A 7888-nucleotide genomic window follows, 5' to 3' on the forward strand; every position below is an offset into this window, starting at 1 on the left:
GTAACAACAACAGCAACCACAATAATAACTTAAACAAGGCAAAACAATATAAGTAACAAACAAAACATACTTAAACACTTGTCTACACAAACACAAGCACCAGCAAGAATAGGTACACATGCACAACAACAACAACAATAACAGCAACAACAACAGGAACAACAACAACAGCAACAACAAGAACATCAACAACAACAAACACAAAAACAACAACAAACACAAAAACAACAACAGCAACAACAACAACAACAACAACAACAACAACAGGAACAGCAACAACAACAACAACAACAACAGGAACAACAACAACAACAACAACAACAACAACAACAACAACAACAACAACAACAACAACAACGAGACAAACAAAAAAAGAAAATATATAAACGACCAAGATCAGCTACGTACAAGCGAACACTTCCTCTTGTTGTACGACACGTAAGTATAAGAAAAAAAAAAAAAAAAAAAAGCCTTGTCCGTCCCTGTCATCCGAGCATTAGCCAATACGATAAATGATTCACACTCAGGTACCTCTGCGATATTCACGAGAGCCGAGGTTCACAGCGTCCTTCCTTGAGGCAGAGGTGGGCAGTGTGGTGCGCCTCGCCTGCAGCAATGCCGGAATTATGTATCGCTTACCTCACTGCCATAAGGACTGATTTTAGATTCCACCAGGAGGGTTCGCTAGGTAATGAAAGCTGGATTTTTTTTTTCTTTCTTCTTTTCCTCTTGTCGCTTTGTAACGCTTCTTACTTTTTGCATTGGTTTTTGACTATTACAATGCTTCCTCAGTCCTTTTCTCCTAACTCTATGATGAAACTTTAATTCCTTCTCTTCTTCTATCACCATATGACATTTTTCCTTCCTAGTAATGGCTATCACCTCTCTAGTACCGTCACTGCCACATTCCACTGCCAGGTGTTCAATGTCCTCCAAGGTGGTGTCTTTGTTCAACTGGCACTGAAAGCATGAACACATTTTTTTTATTCATACCATGTGGGCTTTTCACTGGAATTTCTGGGCTAAAGGGATACTTTTTTGTGGTACCTCCTATCTCGAAGCCCACCCGCTAGGAAACCGTTGCCCCGAGTGAGGAAGCCCAACTTACACTCGGACCGTGGACAGGATTCGAACCCATGCGCTTGGAGACCCCTCGGACCCCAAAACACACATGGTTCACTGTACCACGTGAGCCTGTTGAAAATAGTTAGCCCCTTCAGTACTTCACTGCTTTCTTATTCATTCTGGTCACTATTTTGGTAATTTCATACAGCCTCAGAAACATATGTTGGGATTAGAAGAGTAAAGACTTTGTCCATTAATCATTTGACTTCCATAGACCCTTCCTAATGCAAATAAAATCGTCTAATCATATCCCAAAACTCAAGGTAAAAAATGTGTCTCAGTATTGAAGGCGTTAAGGCATCGATGCGTTTGAAAATACAGCCTTCACTTCTTACGAGGGATAAAAAACGAGGTTATCTACAGAGTTGCTTTGGCAAACACTCGTGCATGAGTTATCGAGCCGGTGCGGGAGATATTTTGACTGGTCCATATTTTCAGCGGTTCAGCTTTTTTACTGGCAAGACGGTGAAGCATAACAAAACCATGAGTGTGTTGTTTGCGTGACTAAAATGACGATGTGACTGTTTTATGTTCCGGAAGAACTTTATAGAGTTTTGGGTGTGATTAGACGATTTCATTTACATTAGGAAGGGTCTATGGAGGTCTAGCTCTCAGCCCTAGAATTAGGCTCTTAACCACTTCAACACTGGTGCGCATTTTTACCACGAGTTTTGGGTATGATTAGACGATTTTATTTACATTTGGAAGGGTCTATGGAGGTCAGAAGTTTATTACACATGTCTTCACTATTTTAATCCCCCACATATGTTTTTCACGCTGTACGAAATCGCCAAATAGTAAACAGAATAAATATGAAAACACGTCATGGTACTGAAGGGGTTAAAGAGAAAACTTGAAATATTAATGTATCTCTTGTAATAAATCGTTTTAGGCTGAAGGACTCCCGAAATGTCTCAAAAGGGTGTAAAATCTTGGCAAAGTTTGCGAGCCACTATACTGCATGACTGGACCACACTTATTAATTAGATTGCTAGTGTGTGTGTGTGTGTGTGTGTGTGTGTGTGTGTGTGTGTGTGTGTGTGTGTGTGTGTGTGTGTGTGTGTGTGTGTGTGTTTTAGATATGCGACTATGGAGTGGCGTGGGCGCTGAGATACACTTATAAAGATAAGGGCCGCCGTGATACAGTGGAACCATGCGTGCTTTGGGGTCCGAGGGGTCTCCAAGCGCACGGGTTCGAATCCTGTTCACGGTCCGAGTGTAGGTTGGGCTTCCTCACTCGGGGCAACGGTTTCCTAACGGGTGGGCTTTGAGATAGGAGGTACCACAAAAAGTATCCCCTTTAACCCAGAAATTCCCGTGAAAATTCCACATGGTATAAAAAAAAAAAAAAGGGAAGACAGGTGGAGGTAACAAGACGTGCTTTGTGAAGGATTACTGCCTGACCACCTGATAGCTTCTTTCAACTTCCAAGCTCCTTATTTACGTTGATTTTTCTTCGATTGTTACACTTATTATTAATGGTGAAATGTGGCATGTACTTACTCTTATATGAATTATTAAGACTTTATTCTGTGACTTTATACATCGCTTTATAGATTCATGATACCGGAAATGAAGTCTGGTATTAGTTATGAGAACCTTCCCTAATGGACAATAAATTATTAAAGGTCGATCCTCTTGTTTTCTTCTTCTTATGTGCGTGACTTGAGAATATACAAGGGAAAAAAAATCTTCATTCACTCAGCATCTATTTCCACTGAATCACTTTCATAAATCAGTCAACTTGTAAATATTATGATGAGATCTATGACATTTACTTCCTGTCTGTCGTATATCTAACTACCTGTCTTCCTATCTATCTATCTATCTATCTACTTACCTACCTACCTATCTATCTATTTATCTATCTATCTATCTATCTATTTGTTTATCCATCTATATCTATCTATCTATCTATCTATATATATATATATATATATATCTACCTACCTGTGTGTGTGTGTGTGTGTGTGTGTGTGTGTGTGTGTGTGTGTGTGTGTGTGTGTGTGTGTGTGTGTGTGTGTGAGTCTATGCACCAGATGAACTCTTTGAATAAGTAATCGAAGTCAGTGTTTGGTCCAGCAATTCTAAGTGAGTTACGATCACGTTACTCATCCGTTTGTTGGGCGAAGAGAAACAACAGAGGAGAAGGAAGAGAAGGAGGTGGAAGAAGAAAAAAAACGAGAAGGAGGAGGAGGAAGGAATAATTGATTGATTTATATATGGAAGGGGGATGAGGAAGAAGAGGAGCAAAATGAGGAAGATGATGATGCAAAGGAAGAGGCAAAGGAGAAGAAAGACGAGGAAGACGAGGAAGAGGAGGAGGAAGAGGAAGAAGACAACAACAACAACAAACAACAATAACAACAACATGATGATTATGATGATAAAGAAGATAATGATGATAATGAAGAGCAAAAAGAAAACAAAATAACAAATATAATAATGAAAGAAAGGAACGAATGAAGGAAGAAAGAAAAGGAGAAAATGGGAAACGAATACGAATAGAGAAGAGAGAGAGAGAGAGAGAGAGAGAGAGAGAGAGAGAGAGAGAGAGAGAGAGAGTAACCTAACAGCAAAACAGCACCGACACATCAATGTTTGGGGGATCGAGGAGCCTTTATGGATTACCAAAGAGCAAGTCAGGAAGAGGAATCGATTCACGAAGATTTTCTATAAAGTCACCAGAGAGAGAGAGAGAGAGAGAGAGAGAGAGAGAGATTCAGAATAGGTTAAAGCTTTTGAATGACTTTTTTTTTTGTTCGACACACACACACACACACACACACACACACACACACACACACACACACACACACACACACACACACACACTCTCTCTCTCTCTCTCTCTCTCTCTCTCTCTCTCTCTCTCTCTCTCTCTCTCTCCATCCTAAACTTTTTTTTCTCTCTCCAATCCGTCACCTACTCACTCCCCTCTCTCTTTCCCTTCGCCTGTGACTTTTCGGGAAAGGACAAAATCAATCAACGAACCAGTCTCTCTCTCTCTCTCTCTCTCTCTCTCTCTCTCTCTCTCTCTCTCTCTCTCTCTCTCTCTCTCCGTGGAAAAAAGTAAATGTAGCAAGGAAAAGTGATGAAAAATGGAAAAGATATAATAATAGGTGCGTAATGTAGAGATAGATAGATAGATAGAGAGATAGAGAGAGAGAGAGAGAGAGAGAGAGAGAGAGAGAGAGAGAGAGAGAGAGAGAGAGAGAGAGAGAGAGAGAGAGAGAGAGAGAGAGAGAAACACCACAACACAAACACACTTCTCCAAAGACTCACAAATAACCAGTTTCACACAATTTTATCCCCACGAACATCTCACATGCCACTTTTATTATCAAGCACCCTCGTCCACACACACAAACACACACATATACACACACACACACACACACCATATCGTGACGCACCACTCTATAGAAACACCGGACATTCCCAATTACCCCTACACTGTCCCACTTAAGTAATCCTCTCCACTCTTGCCACAGACCAGCATGTTCGCTAAATCTTTCAACATTTTCGCGTCTTGCCACGAGAATTTTCACCAAGATGTAGTGAAATCTCTTGGTGGTGTTTCAAGTGTGTTTGTATCATTGTGGTATTGTTGAATGGATGTAGTGGAGGCTGTAGGTGTTTGCAAAGGGGTTTTCATTATAGTGGAAGTTGTTGGAGGTTTTTCAAGTGTGTTTGCATTATTTTAGTATTGGTTTGACCGGATGTATTGAAGATTGTTGGTGTTTGCAAAGGGTTTTTCATTATAGTGGAAGTTGTTTGGGTTTTTTTTCAAGTGTGTTTGCATTATTCTAGTATTGGGATGACTGGGTTTAGTGGAGGTTGTTGGTGTTTACAAAGGGGTTTTTCATTACAGTGGAAGTTGTTTGGGTTTTTTCAAGGGTGTTTGTATCATTCTACCAATAGTTTAACTCAGTGTAGTGGAAGTTTTCGTTGTTTATAATGTTTTCTTTTTTATTATATTGAAAACTGTTGTGGGTTTTCAAGGCAGTTTGCATCATTCTAGACTTGGCTTAATTCGGTGTGGTGGAATTTGCCAGTGTTTGCAATGTTTTCTATTTAATATAGTAGAAGTTATTTTATATTTCCAAGGGTGTTTGCATCACTGTATCGTTGGTTTAACTGTTTGTAATGAAGCTGGTGTTGGCAAGGGATTTTTCATCTCGTGAAAGTTATTTACGGTTTTCAATGGTGTTTGCGTGAATCTACTGACGTTTGTACTGAATGAGGAAAAAATTATTAAGGGTTTTTCAAGAGTATTTGCATGGTTACAGTAATGGTTTAACTGAGTATAGTAAGATCTACTGCAGAGAGAGAGAGAGAGAGAGAGAGAGAGAGAGAGAGAGAGAGAGAGATATCCTCAGTCCTCAGTAGCCACAAACAACTAGTGAAAGAACCAAAGTGTCTGCTGCTGTTGTTGCTTATACTTCTTCATTTTGTCCTTTGTGATCCTTTGTGTTGACCGCTGAAGGGCCTTAGTAAGACTACCAGTGACCTTTAAATGTCCAGCTTGCTACACACACACACACACACACACACACACACACACACACACACACACGTGTTTTCATTAGACATTAACTCTCTCTCTCTCTCTCTCTCTCTCTCTCTCTCTCTCTCTCTCTCTCTCTCTCTCTCTATCTATCTATCTATATTTATCTATGTATGTATGTATGTATGTATCTATCTATCTATCTATCTATCTATCTATCCATGCTATCAGTGTGTGTGTGTGTGTGTGTGTGTGTGTGTGTGTGTGTGTGTGTGTGTGTGTGTGTGTGTGTGTCATCGCTCTGACTGTCTGATCGGGGGTGGCATGGCATGTGGCGAGTGACAGGACAAGTGACACGCCGCATCGTCTTGTCTCTGCACACAAATGTAAAACGCTTGAGTCCTCCCGCCGTGTTTACAAAAGCCAATTTATGTGTTTTTGGCATCTGTGTTATGCAGTTACACACACACACACACACACACACACACACACACACACACCGCGTAGTGTAGTGGTTAGCATGCTCGACTCACAATCGAGAGGGCTGGGTTCGAGTCCCGGCGCGGCGAGACAAATGGGAAAGCCTCTTAATGTGTAGGGTCTGTTCACCTAGCAGTAAATAGGTACGGGATGTAACTCGAGGGGTTGTGGCCTCGCTTTCCCGGTGTGTGGAGTGTGTTGTGGTCTCAGTCCTACCCGAAGATCGGTCTATGAGCTCTGAGCTTGCTCCGTAATGGGGAAGACTGGCTGGGTGACCAGCAGACGACCGAGGTGAATTACAGAGAGAGAGAGAGAGAGAGAGAGAGGGGGGTGGATTCATTGATATTTACAGATGGATAAATAGATAAATAGATAAATAGATAGCAGATAAAGAGATAAATAAACATAAAATGCCGAATAATTCCGATTATAAATAAAGCAATATCTCTCTCTCTCTCTCTCTCTCTCTCTCTCTCTCTCTCTCTCTCTCTCTCTCTCTCTCTCTCTCTCTCTCTCTCTCCAGTTCACCACGAGTGTCCACTAAGTCGTTACACTATTTTCATTCATGTAATCTCGTGTCGTAACAAATCTTTCTAACAAAAGTGAGCGTCAATACGACTGGTCATATTTCAGCCAATGACCAACAAAGTGTACGATAACAGTGACTCTGCGTACTAGTGTTCCGTGAAAGTGATGTTATGAAAGTATAAGATAACTGCCGTTTCGATGTTTATAAATTTTGCATTTGTCAAGCTTTATTTACATCCTTTTCTTGTTTTATTTTTCTATCAAATTTTACAGGACCAGATTCATTTCTGGTGATAAATTAACCCCTTCAATACTGGGACAAGTTTTGACTATGATTACACAATTTTATTTACATTAGGAAAAGTTTATGGAGATCAGAAGATTAATGGTTCAGTCTTCACTATTTCAATCCGTACATGACTTTCTGAAGCAGTATAAAATCACCAGATAGTAAGTAAAATGAATATGAAAACACGTCATGTTACTGAAGAGGTTAACAAGATTTCTACATTATTAGCATGAAGAGCGCCCATGAGGATCCTGTTAATCGCTTCTGTGGTCGTTGAAAATAGTCGTAGTGAGCGAGCGGAGCGTTTTTCTGACACAAGCTTCAGTCGTTGGCGTGTTTTCAGGTGAACAGCAAAGGCACTGGTGTGATTTGTACATTACGTGATGTCGATAGTAATGGCAGCAATTTTTACGGCAAATATGAAAGTGAGAAAGAGGTAATACTGTGTTATTCTCATAGTTCACGCACCTTTGAATGTTACAACACACGCAAACACACACACACACACACACACACACACACACGGAGGCCAAGAATTCAAGAAAGGAGGAAGATTATTTAAAGAGAATCATAACATTATCAGAGAGAGAGAGAGAGAGAGAGAGAGAGAGAGAGAGAGAGAGAGAGCAACATGAACTCTTAGGGCGTGAACGGATTTTATTTCTGATCACTCTTTACATGTTAGAAGTGTTGGGGAGAGAGAGAGAGAGAGAGAGAGAGAGACTGTGTTAGTGTTGTTATAATCACATGCAACAACAACAACACACACACACACACACCTTAATATAGGCAGGTCGAGTAGAAGGCGGAGAATGAACGGGGCAGCAATCGTGAAGGCGGTGGTGTTTGGCCAGAGTCAAGCGTGGCACTGGGGAGCAAGGCACAGAACGGCACCATTCGCCTCACCTTCCCTCACGACGGCCGCGAGGCAACTGACTGATAGCGAAGCCGAAGCA

General features: G+C 40.9%; 1 protein-coding gene across 1 annotated transcript in view; it reads right to left on the bottom strand.

Annotated features, from left to right (window-relative positions):
• Window positions 1-7888, bottom strand: part of LOC123503324 (glycoprotein-N-acetylgalactosamine 3-beta-galactosyltransferase 1-like) — a 32632-nt gene extending 24744 nt beyond the window's left edge. The window contains exon 1 of the mRNA XM_045253012.1: window positions 7712-7888. The gene's annotated coding sequence lies outside the window, so the exon portion shown is untranslated. The remainder of the gene's footprint in view (window positions 1-7711) is intronic.

This window comes from Portunus trituberculatus, chromosome 13 (genome assembly GCF_017591435.1).
Source record: "Portunus trituberculatus isolate SZX2019 chromosome 13, ASM1759143v1, whole genome shotgun sequence".
Lineage (NCBI taxonomy): Eukaryota > Metazoa > Arthropoda > Malacostraca > Decapoda > Portunidae > Portunus > Portunus trituberculatus.